At 30.2% G+C, this 13,659-nt stretch overlaps 1 protein-coding gene across 2 annotated transcripts in view; it reads right to left on the bottom strand.

Moving 5' to 3' along the window:
• Nucleotides 1-13,511, bottom strand: part of LOC126926346 (uncharacterized) — a 31,704-nt gene extending 18,193 nt beyond the window's left edge. The window contains exon 1 of one of the 2 annotated variants that reach the window (XM_050742653.1): nt 13,265-13,511. The gene's annotated coding sequence lies outside the window, so the exon portion shown is untranslated. Of the gene's footprint in view, nt 1-7,531; nt 7,849-13,264 lie in introns of those variants that run through there. The other variant, XM_050742654.1, reaches the window with a different exon arrangement.
• Between the last annotated feature and the right edge of the window lie 148 nt (nt 13,512-13,659).

Genomic DNA, 13,659 nt, shown 5'->3' with positions numbered 1-13,659 from the left:
GGAAATTTAATTGTATTTAGCAGTAACCAATATAGATGAGCGGAAATTCTTTTTCAGTTACTAGTAATCATTATCGATGGCAGGAATTTAATTTCGCTTACCAATAACCATTATCGATGACCCGAATTTTACTTTGGTTACGAATTACCTTCATAAAGAATTAACGACTTATCGATTATCGATAATCATTATCGACGACAGAAATTGTACTTTGGTTACAGATAACTATTACAAACGATTACAATTTTAGGGTTCCCTCTCTTTGTTCAACGAATCTTCGACTAGTCCATTATGTGTCATGAACTATCTAATAGTGCTAGGAAGTACTTTAACGAATTTCTAGGACTTTTCTGGCCTTCCTTACGAAGTATCTACATAATCTTTCGTGTTTGGATTTTACATATACAAGGGGTTCTTAACTGGAACCACCTCGGTTTCTGCGTAAGCAAGGACTTTCCTGAAAAATGTTTCGGGTAAGAGTCGTATGATGTCGAGGAAGATAATTTGACGCGATTAGCTGTTTTATAGGAGAATATGCAGAGAACATACAAAACCTCGAAATCTCTTTAGAAAAATTAACATGAGAAAAAATCCTTTCCAGTATTATACGTGCCTTTTGAAATAGTTCGTCCCGAGAAGTTCTTTCGTACAATGAAATGAACAAGCCAGACATTTGAATGATCTCATTTAGCTGAGACAGCCTGTACATTCTATCTTGCTGTCCCTGCTTTTGGGCCCAGTAACGCAAGCCAATTTCACTTCCTTCCTGCTTTTTTACCTGAGATTCTAATCGTGTATCTAAAATCTAACACCTAATTTTGCATCTCTCTTTCGAATTTATATTTTTCTTCCTTCTTTTAAATATTACAGGTGCTTGTTTGCGAAACTAATAATTCTGATGTATAGTCCTTCGCCCACCATAGATACTTGATATTTTCAAATTCGTAAAGTATTTGTAAAGTATCGTAGAAAAATTATAAAAAATTTACTTGCAAATTTACAAGCATTCTGCATGTGGTAGGCGATACGAGAAACTTTCTGTCCTCAAATCTGCAGCTATATCTCTGCCGCAGGAGTTTCCAGTCCTGTGTATACGACCGTGATACGCACGCTTCGTTGTTCTCAATTGTTTCGAAATTTCCTTGTTTACTGTTTACACGATAACGGTAAACACAGATAGCGAGAAGTTAAAAAATCATGCTTCCTTACTTTACAGTGGCAAATGCAGCAGAACGCATTTGTACGCGGAAAAGCTGCTGTTAGAAAGAGGACAGCAGGAAAATGGTTTTAACGGTTCAAGGAAGGAAATGATTCGTTAGATGACGTGCCGCGTTCAGGACGTCCGTCTGTCGTCGAAAATGAGGAATTGGATGAATATATGCGTTCAAACTCAGGAAAGAGGTCAGTTCAGTTGTGGAATTAAAACGGCGATTACATCATTGAAGAAAATTACCTTTTGAAAAAGATATTTAAATTTTCCTCGAAAAATTCTAAAACGTTCCCGGTATTTGATGTCTCACGATTTATTGATTTTATAGACACCGTACCCTGATGTTTTATTGCGCGGAACGTTCGAAAGAGCCAGTTAGCGATAAGAAATATACCGATCGCTCGAAGAATAGGAATTTTGCTTTATACGAAACTGGACAAATACTCCTTTGTTCCGTGCGGAACTTCTGCCGTTTTCTTTAATACGTCGATTCTTGGAAACATTCTGTCTAGCAGAGCATGAAGACGCAATGTCAACAAGGTCGATAATTCGTGAGATATTTCAGATTTTTATATCAAGTATCTTCCCTTTCAACTTAAAATATCTCACGAATTGTTGATTTTTTTTTTTTGATATTGTATCTTATTATCTTTTGACGTAAAATGTTTCCAAAAATCGATATGTGTAGAAAAAAGGAAAAAAAAGTTCCATTTAAAAGAATGAAATTGACCTTCATACGACCTACATGCATTCTCCCATAAAAAAAAAAAACTAATCACGTCAAATCGCGTCCCTTTCGAAATCATCCAACTCTTATCTGAAATGCTTTTCGTCAAAATCATGACTTTCGTAGTAATCGAGGTGGTTCCAGTTACGGGTCTCACCTTGCACATTTATCTATGTTCCTGTAATATTTACACATTTTTTTAAAAGAGAAACAAAACTGGTAACAAACTGAAATCTCAGTCACACTGTTAAAAAGAGATCTCTGCAGCAGATAAATACAGACACCACAAATATATATATTTCAGAATTAAAAATATTTTTTTCTTCACTATGTTGCATTTATTTTCTTTTTTTTTTTTTTTTTTTGCAAAGTCAGACAGTCCAAATTTAAAGGGCCGTCATTTTTTTTCTTTATATATATATATATATACATACATTTGTGGTGTCTGTGCTTATTTGCTACATATATACAAAGATATAAAAAGAAAGAAAAATGGCGGCCCTTTAAAGTTTGACTGTCTTTGCAAAAAAAGAGGAAAATAAATACGAGTTAAAAGAAGAAGAACAATATTTTTAATCCTGACCAAGATAACAACACACGCATTGAAGGTGTAGAGGAAATTTGAGGCTAATCAGTTGAACAGATTTCAAGATGTTATGGAAGCCGTTCCAGATAACACGGTTTTAAAAAAATTCCATCTAAATAACATGTGTCACGAGTCACCCCCAGAATTCCTAATTTTCCAGATTTATTTTTGAAATTATAAATCTATGCATTTTAAGAAAATGCAAAAAGGAAAAACAAAGAAAGAAAAACCAATTTGCAGATTTTTATGTCAAGAGGATGGTTGGTACGTGAGGTTTAATGACGAGATTGCTCGTTGTTGAAACAGTCGAATATATTTAAAATAATAAATTAATGTACAGCCGTATATGTGAGTCGTTAGTACAAATAGCAAAATAAAATCGCGGAATAAATACTCGTTAACGCTCGTCGCGTAACTCGTGAGATACTCGGAGATACTCTGTTAGATACTCGATATCTACTGTTCGATACTATGTGATAAAAAGAAAAAAAGAAAGAAAGAAAGAAAGAAAGAAATAAGAGAAACGAATTTTTTCGCAAATCTGCAGTGAACAAACGCCTTTAACGATACCTAACGCTCTAAACGATCAAAAAGAAGAGAGAAATTTGGCAACATTGGCGCGTTTGAAAATATCACGTATTAGGTTATGTTGGATCTCTAGTGGGCAAAAAATCAAGTCAGAATTGTTAGTTTCGCAAAGAAGCACTTATAATATCTACAGAGCAATGCAAAATTAGTTATTAGATTTTGAATATATTATTATTATTATTATGCTTATATTAGCGTATTTCGTTTTGACCAAAATTTGACTCCTATGCCCTTAACAGACGCTCAGTTGCCTGAAGTTTGCTAAATAGCTTTGTTGGAGACATCGAGAACTAAGTCAACAAACACGAAAAATTACAGTTCTATTTACACAGTGAGCTATAGGTATTTATTCATAACAATGGCCTTGAATCGATTACGAAAGAAAACAATATTTCTGAAGTGTTTGTTATTTTATATTTTATGTTTATTATATTTATTATTCTTCGTCGAATGGTTGAAAAATCGTGCGTATCGTTAAAAGTGTTCATCCTGGATGGAAGTTATTCGAGTTTATACCCGTCTGTAGCTACTCTTTTAAGTTTAACCGCTTTTACGTAAGCAAAGAAGATAATATCTGCGAAAAACGTTACAGGGATACTTACGGTACTCAAGCAATAATTTGAAAAATAAAAAATATTGAAAAATAGGAATTCAAAATTTGCAAAGGTTTTGCTAATTGTTTGCTACGTCGGTGAAGCATAAAAGAGGCTATTCATAGACGTTTATCTATTTTTGAATTCAGACGATACAATAATAGCAGCATCACATTGGCAGAAAATCGAAATTATGCATAGAAAATTGATTAATATATAGACATTATGTTTCTGCATGATAATTCTCGGCCTCACACATCAAAAATAACTACAGCAAAATTACCTGAATATATATATATCGCCAAGATCAATTTTGGGTGAAACTTTATTTATCTATTAAACAATAAATAGCGAATTAAACAATATTTTTATTCCGAATAAGAATTAAATTTATATAGAATTTATATATAATTAAATATTCATTATCTCTTACTTGCAAATAATATTTTATTTTTTATTTGCATTTATTTGGAAAACAAATGATAATATATAAATAAATATATAAATAATATGGTTATATAATATATAATAATAATAATATATAAATAAATAAATGGTATAAATATAAATATAATAATGGTATAATATATAAATAATATATAAATAAATGGTTTTTGGCGTTGTCCTATCTGTTCCATTTTGTACAACATGAAATAATCGTCAAATTAATATGTTTACTTTTCAAATGGATAGATCACAGTTCACGCTTGTGTTTAAAATTAATCGCTATTTGATTTTGGCGCATTCATCAAAGCCAACAAACATTATTAAACATTACAAATTGTAATTTACGGTAATCTCTTTGATTGAAACGTTACATTTGTGTAAAAATAAATTTGCTCTACGACCGATAAATAATAAGTAAAAAATAAATTTGTATTTCTAAATAACAATCAACTTCGCTATTGTAGATACTTCACTCGTTTAGATAATAAATGATATGTTTCTGTTTTTTATTCGAACTTCAGTTAACAAATGACTCTCTACTTGAACAATTATTTAAAGAAAAATTTAGACAATAACGCCCAACATTGCCATTACCTTTGGCTACATTAGCTACATTGGCTACGCCTTTCTCCAATAAACTAGAATTTCCTTTCACCTAACATCACTTAAAACTGTTTCTAAAGAATAAAAGACTTCCTATACGAAAAATACTAATTGCATTACTAAAGAAATTTCTACAGAAATAAAAATAAAAAAAGATATATATTAATATATTTGATAAGAAAATTAGTTATATTATAATTATATTTAATAAGTATATAAAACTGTTTCTAAAGAATAAAAGACTTTCTATACGAAAAATACTAATTGCATTACTAAAGAAATTTCTACAGAAATAAAAATAAAAAAAGATATATATTAATATATTTAATAAGAAAATTAGTTATATTATAATTATATTTAATAAGTATATAAAACTGTTCCTAAAGAATAAAAGACTTCCTATACGAAAAATACTAATTGCATTACTAAAGAAATTTCTACAGAAATAAAAATAAAAAAAGATATATATTAATATATTTGATAAGAAAATTAGTTATATTATAATTATATTTAATAAGTATATAAAACTGTTTCTAAAGAATAAAACACTTCCTATACGAAAAATACTAATTGCATTACTAAAGAAATTTCTACAGAAATAAAAATAAAACAAGATATATATTAATATATTTGATAAGAAAATTAGTTATATTATAATTATATTTAATAAGTATATAAAACTGTTTCTAAAGAATTTTTTCTAAAAAAAAAAAAAAATATATATATATATATTAACATATTTAATAATAAAATTATTTATATTATAATTATATTTAATAAATTTAGTATACATATATTTATTATTTATTTATAACTATATATACATATCAATTGATATTCCGCCAAGATAAAATGATAAGCGATTCCACTGATTGGGTTAGATAAAGAATATATGTATCGGTTTGAAGATTACTAAAAATGGTACTGTCATCTGATTTTAAGATAAACGATATATCATACATAGTATACAGATGATTACAATTAAACAGATACGATGAAAATACATGTAACAAATATATGTACAATATATAATAATATTTTTACTTCAATGAAAGTCGATATTGATTTTATCAAAAAATTTACCTTCATGTTTTTAATAATGTTAAACGTAACAACTTAGAATCTAATTGGTCAATTTAGTAGTAACGAAGTGATTACCAGGATGTTAAGTACTTTCATATATAATATTTAAACACGTTACACTCCTATCCTCGTGACATTTATTTCGGTAATAAAAAATGTGATGATCGACAATGTTGGAAACGTGTCGTCGTAGATCGCACGTTTCCAGAAAGCTTTTATGTTTCCTGAACAATGGGTGGAGGCCGATTCCGTTATTAGGAATACAATGCGTCCCATTGTGTATTTACGGAGACCCTAGTGGGGGAGATTTCGTGGTAAATTGCCGGGTTTTGTAGAAATCGTTCTTTTCGAGGTTGAACCGTTCCAACGTATTCTTCAAACATTGATATACCTAGCTTTTTACATACACCACGTTCCAAAAAGTTTGAGCAAGTATATGAGTATTATTTATATATGTATAATATAAACATATTTATAAAATACGTTTTTATTAAAATGTACTTTCTCCTGCTAAATATCTGATTTAAATATTCTATATGTTTGAGCACGTTATGTGCACCCGGTAGATTCTCGGAATTCTGAATTTCCTAGAAATGCCTGAATATGTATGTCTATGTATGTAAGCTTCGCGTCTCTAATCGAGTGAAAAAAATTAAAGTGTGTATGTTCATAACATTATTAGGATATTAATGGCAAAAAAGTAAACTCAAAGTAGGTGTTAAAGTATCCTCTGTAAAACTCGTGGCGTGCATAGACATAAATAGTCTCGCCATAAATTGTCGGACTCGTTTAAAAGCGACAGGATTACGTTACGTTAATATATTTAAACATACCATAAAAGTAACGATAATGTCTGTGAACCATAAACATTGTTAGATTAACTCTTTTCTCTCCCGTTCTAATTCGTCAAACGAACGTTCAAAATTTTCGCCAGGCTTTTTGAAACGCCCTCTACACTGTAGATAAATAATAGAATTTATTAAAGCAGCGAGTTCTATATTTAACTTTCCCGTGATTGTAAACGAGAATACCAGCGTGTGTCCTCTATTCATTTTTATTGAGTTTTTACTCTCTCGTGAAAGTTAAATAGACCCCTGGTAACAACCTGCTTCGTTTCAATAACAGAACAACGGGAAATAAATAACATATCCGCATTATGGCATTATGGAGTACCAATTATCGCTAACAATAAATACGCCTCTGCAACAATGCACTGGCAATAATTGAAGCAGCGATAGATCCATTGGAACGATTTCCTTGAAACGATACGAGGCCTGAGCACGATCGCAATTTCAACTCGAACGTTGAATTACGAAAGTATCGAACTACTGTCTAATCCGTATCCCACGGACGAAAATCTCACGTGTCCGCGCGTTTCAGTTTCCGCGGAGCGTGTCGATGTAATTTGTTACGATTAAACCGTAGTTTCACAGGAACGCAAATGATTTTATAATACGCGGCGCGTTACCGGGCGCAATCAAATTAGAAAGCCTAGCAAAGCGTAGGAATAGCAGTACGGGCTAGAATGATAAAGGTTACTAGAAACGAGCTGGCCGTTCATCGAGGTGGATCGAGGACTATTTCAGAGAGGATTCCAGGAACGTTTCGAACGGAGAAATCGAGAGACACGCTATGCTCCCATTTCAACTGGTCGCGTATATGGGCCTCATAGTGGCTGTTATCGTGTCTGTTACCTTGTGGTAGAGCCAGGCATCTTATCGCAAACAAACAAACTTCTTTATGGCGATTACACTCGGTTCTCTCGAATCGACCTTTCCTCGAATCGGCTGTCCAAGGGCGCGCCTTCCGATTAAGGTCGAGTCAGCGATTGTCCGAAATATACTTCACGCGACGCTAATACTGTTTTACATATCTCTGCCTCCTCTCTTTTTTCCTTTTCTTTTTCCTTTTTTATTATGTTTACACTACACACTCGTGTCGCGTTCGATTATCACGCTTGTTAACACTTTACGACTAGAATTTTATGTACATGCCTCTCAGGGTAATAACGATACCACACAGACGTTTATCAACTTTTAGATGACAACGAAGAACTATGACTAGCTATTTCGAATTTTTTGTCCATGAGAGGTAAATAGTATATACAATTTGCCGAGTGTCTTTGACTTCTTTCAAACTGTAATATGTTGAAATGGATTATTAAGGTTAAACCTAACCTAAAAGTAACTATAAAAATAATGAAATTTATACAAATATTATAAACGAAAATTAAGTGACAGAGAGCAAATAGAAAACAGTCACGGAAGAAGTTTGATCTAACGTTTATTGGTAATAAATTCAATCAGCCAAAACTAACAAAGATTGAATAACAAGAATGAAACTTAGTAATCATCTGGGTCGCTATCAGTATCTAGTTCATGGCTAGTGCTGGTTAGCTTTTCAATTTCTGTATTATGATTGTACATCTCTTAACTTATGGCTTTAAATATGTTTTAGATTCTTATTTTTCTAGATTGAGGTTAGGTTCAGGTTTAGTTCTAAAGTAAGAAAGTTTGAAAAAATAGAAAATGTTCAACAAATTATACGCTATTATTAGATTGCAGATTTTCATGCAATTTTTATGCAAATCTGTATTTTTATGGATACAATAAAAAAATAGGACCTATTTAAATGGTTGTTTTTAATAAAATTGCTTACCAAATTGTATGCTATTACTATACAATCAACAGAATGGGACCTAGACAGAAATTTGCCTTACCTATTAAATATTATAAAAGGTACTACATTTTGACAAATGCATTCTATGTATTTCTCTATCTTTAAATTTCTCACAGTTGTATAAAAATCCGCAATCTAACTATTACCTTTCTCAGAGAAGAAATTCTAAATAATTCTAGTTCTTCGTTGCCATCTAAAAATTGATAAATTATGGTATTACTGTAAGTAATATAAATAAACATAAAAAAATATAAATAAGTAGTAACTGCTCATAACATGGAATACCTGATTTTAAAACCTTCCCAAGAAGAGAAACATGATTTCGTCAATCAAACTGACGTTAACGTACGGCGAAATTAGTAGACAGGGATCGAAATAAACAGGTGCCTTCCGTTTTCAAAAATATTCTCTTCGAACTTAGGTGTTTCGTTTAAAACAATATCTGTTCTTGTGGAATTTTTATGGAAAGAAATGTTACCCTTAGGAATTTCTTTAAAAAATGTTCTCGTGGAACAGGTATTTTAGAGTCTGTGTAATAAAAGTTCCATAAAAACGAGTTATTTTGGAACGTGTATTCCATAAGGTGACTAAAAGTATCAACTTATTAGTACTATTTTTATTCAATTTTACTTGACAATATAATATCATATCATTGATATGTTTATTGAATAAAAAATATGAAAATCATAATATATGTGATTAATAGTTTTATAAGAAGTATTTAACAGAAAAGAGTTTGTTAAAGATAATAAATAAATAAAGTCTTGCATAGTTTAAATAAATTGAAATACATTCTACAGTATAATATATAGATAACGTTCTTATCTTCCTAAATGTACATTTTAAACAGAAACACAAAGAAACTTCCAACTACCAATCATCTACTTACATAAATATTACAAATAAATAACGTATTCAGAATATGAATTCAACTGTAATAATTCTTTAGTATTGTTGCAATTCTAACATCATTCATCCAACGGTATTCGGTATTTGCAATAGAGCTTTTTTATTGTTAATGTATAAAATACTTGTTCCTGTTATAGAAACATTTTTATTTTTATATTTCATAAGTTCTACCCGAAGTAAAACTTTTCTTTATATGTTCTCATAACGAGAACTTATAACGCGAGGACGTTTTCTAAAAAAAGTTCCACGGCACGTGTTTGAAATAGAACCTATTAAAAAGTTCCATAGCCCTATCGATCCCTATTAATAGATATTCGTATGTCACTAGTTAACTGTGTTCAAAGCTTGAGTGTCCTGAGGTCATGGTAAAGAAAGTTAAACGCTGAGTCGTTTATGCACATGCAGATTTTCTCATGTTTTTGTGTCTTAAAAAATCCTCCCAAAATTTTTGAACGCTACTTCAAGTTTCTAGAATATTATCCAATACTTTTCACATGTTAACTTAATCTTTTTAAATAGAGCAAAATTTAAACAAAAAGAAAGATGACAAACTATTTGAAATTACTTTGAAAAATTACTTGAAAAATTTTCATGTGCAGTGGATAGCTCATACGGAATATCTAATATCAAAGAACTTTACTTTTACTATGAAAAATCAACATTCGTTTAAATAAGAAGAAAAAAACGATACTCCTATTTCTTTAACATATATTATACTAATTTCCTTTGTCTCGTACACGTTGAGCATGTGAATGACGCGTTTGAAGCACATCTTTGTGATCTCAATGAAAACAGCGAATACATTACATACATTTTTCGCTATTGTTGTCTCTCATGTAATTGCTGCCACAAAATAAATATAGCTCTGTATCACCATCATCATAATCAGTAGCAGCTTCATTCACATGTTCCATATTAAGCACACTCAACGTGATGCATATTGAATACATACGTACTTCGACAGACAAATAGTGATTACATTAACAAGGAAATGGCAAGCACTGCGAAATCTCGAATGAGTTGATTGTATGTGCATTCGATGCTTCATGTTGACGATAAAACAATTCCAAAGAAATTTGAGTGCATTTGATTTCGACAAATTAATCTTCTAAAAAAAATCTTCTAAATCTTAATCTTCTAAAAAAAATTCTTGTTGTAGCTGTTTCTTCTTGCAAATTATTTTTATTTCAATTTCCACACGCAAAATGGTAGAACTATGCAGGAGCACTATAATAAATAAAAATGATGAAAAATTTATCAAAATAAATCGGAAGTATTTAATATTTAAAAAAGTATAATATCAATATCTAAAAATGTACAAAGTAAGATGTAGAAAAAAATTATTAGTTTCTGGAAAATAAACAGCCGCACAGGCAAATCCTTTTAGGGCTGTTTCAACACCAACCTAATACCTAAAGCATCGAATGCACATATAGCCAACTTGTTTGAAATTTCCTGTTATCTGCTTGAAAGAAAAAACTAAATTTAACGGTAAATTTCTTCTGAATACTCGGGAACAAGCGTGTATAATGATAAGTTGTGGAAGAATGGTATTTTTTTAACTTGCTAAAAAATTTCACTGTTTGACTGGTCTGTCAAATTATGCGCATTCAAACACAACAGTCAACAACATTCAACGACAGATTTCCAAGTAAAGCTGAAACGTGAATATGCTTGTCTTTTGCCTTTTACGAAATATTTTACACTGTTGCCAACTGATTTTGTTAGTTACTTCCGGGATATTGCAGAGTTCCCTATTAAGTGCAATTATCCTAAATAAAAATGAACTTTCCATAGAGTTCTTAGATTTGCTCTGAAGAGCTTCACCGAGCACCAAACTTCACTTCTACATATCCATCCCCATTTTTTATTGCTATGAATTAAAAATAAAATTCTCTCCTTAATAATTAGCTTAAATTTCTAACAGATACTGAAGTAGAGACGTTAGCAAAATTATATTAAGTTTGTATAGAATCTTTTGAAAGTATAGAACACTAAAAAAAGTTTAGGTGGACTCAAGGTTACAGATACTATAAATAAAAAGATCCAAGCACTAATAGAAATATGGGATAATATGGTAGATGAAAGAAATAGATAAGTGGATGAGTATGTTACTTACAATGTACAGTTATAAAGGACTAACAAAGTTGATTACTGACATCTGTTTGTACAAAGATCTTACAAGAACAGATGTAACAGAAGTTATGAAAATTTAAACATAATTTTTATTTTCATCCTAATGTTAAACTGTATGTTATTGTTACAACAATTGTGTGTATAATAACGCTTATTAAATCATTTTTATCAGTGTCATAGTATTAAAATTATGATCAACCTTCTAAATAGGTAAGTAAAAATAAGTAAAGGATAAATTAAAAAATAGAAAATTAAGGTGAGTTTAATATTTATAGGACCAACTTCAATTATTCCTTAAAAGATTATTTCACAATGTAAACCACAATGGAATATATGTTATATGAAATAAGACGTACATTATTGCAGAGCATTACGCCCTCAAGGAAACATTTTCAAGCTCGTAAATTTTAATTTTGTAAGCTCATAATCTTCTATAAAGAGAACACGCCACTACTAAGTTTACATTCTGTAAATATAAAACGAAAATGTGCTAAATTAGAAATGAGGAGATTTGGCGCAAAGACTTTTTCTTAGAAAATGTTGTTTCGTAAATATTTGCAGTTGAGAGCGAAAAACATCACAGATCAAACAGAACGCTTATTCTGTGTGCTTTTCAGCATGACGAAAACTTGAAATAAAACTAATGTAATTACCAGTATCTCTCCTAAATAATTCCCCGTGCACAAAATATAATGTATTTTACGGGAAATTATAATTATATTATATATTAAAAGGGTTTTAAAGTTACAATATATTAATTTAAAAATTATTAATTGCAAGTAAAATTGCAATTTTTTAATATTTTTGCATGTAAACAAATAGCATTATCTCTCTGATACTTTTCTTTAACTCATATGTCGTTTAACATCTTCTATTGTAAAGATAAATTGCTACTGAATGCTACTGATTTATCTGTGCACTTTAGATTAGGTTCCCTATCGGATCTTGCAAGTATCATTAAATAGATAGTTAAGATAAAGGAGATAATTTATACGGTGAACAAACAGTAGTAAACAATTTTCGAATTTTGCGATAAATACCTTTTTACTTTTTTTAACGATGATTATCACAATATAGTGCTAATAATATGTGTTGTACTAATATAATATCTTAGAAACGATAGAGTACATAGAGAAATTGGAAAACTTCCACGTGTAATTCTTAAATATACGATTGACAGTTTAAACATTCGTTATACTAAAAGTAATGATAATATCGTTAAAAGTTAAGTTACATACTCAAACATAGAATTAATATGGCAAAAGATTGCGAACGGTTATTTCTTAAATTACAAAATATACATATGTATCTATTTGTAAAACTTCTAATGACATTAGCAATATATTCACCAAGTATACAAGTTTCTGTGTTCTGTACAATAAAATAATAGTAATTAATAAAGTAATAAGCAGTGAGAAGATTTTTAACAATTACAACATAATATATTATATAAGATCATATTCATATAAAATCAATGTCATTTTGGAACTTGTATTTTAATTAATTTAAAGAAATATCAACCGAAAAAATATAATTGAAGAAGCATTACGCCATTCCTTTACGAATATTCTCCCTATTTAGAATTTTCGATTATATAAATTTATGCTATTTTAAGTAATCTACTTCCGGAAAGAGAAGTAACTATCGAGAAATTAGAAATTTGTATAAAAATAAACATTTAAAAAGGATAAAGGTGAACGTACCTTCTACATTCGTTCTCGAAGCGTCCTCCTTCGTGTATATACAGTTACGGTTGCACAGTATAGATTTCAATTTTAAGGGAACTCTGAAAGGTTTTTCACTAATCAAACTACGAATTTGGAAGGCTATCACTACTTAACTTCACTTATTCTACATTTGTAATAGAATTTGTGCAGAGATTCCGTTTCGGCAAATATGTTTTAGCGTCCCAAACGAGCTAGCTCCGCCATTGGCATTATTAATTCTAAGAATCGACCACAGGGGGTGCTCAAAATCGGCAATAGAATTACCTCCAAAATTTAAATTGTTAATTTTGCCCATTCAACAGTAGGAAGAGAATTAATAGATGAAATTTTTGATGATAGATGAATGTTTTAAGAAGTAGAATTATATAACG

Source organism: Bombus affinis, chromosome 17 (assembly GCF_024516045.1).
Source record: "Bombus affinis isolate iyBomAffi1 chromosome 17, iyBomAffi1.2, whole genome shotgun sequence".
Lineage (NCBI taxonomy): Eukaryota > Metazoa > Arthropoda > Insecta > Hymenoptera > Apidae > Bombus > Bombus affinis.
This window is presented reverse-complemented; position numbering and strand designations above follow the sequence as displayed.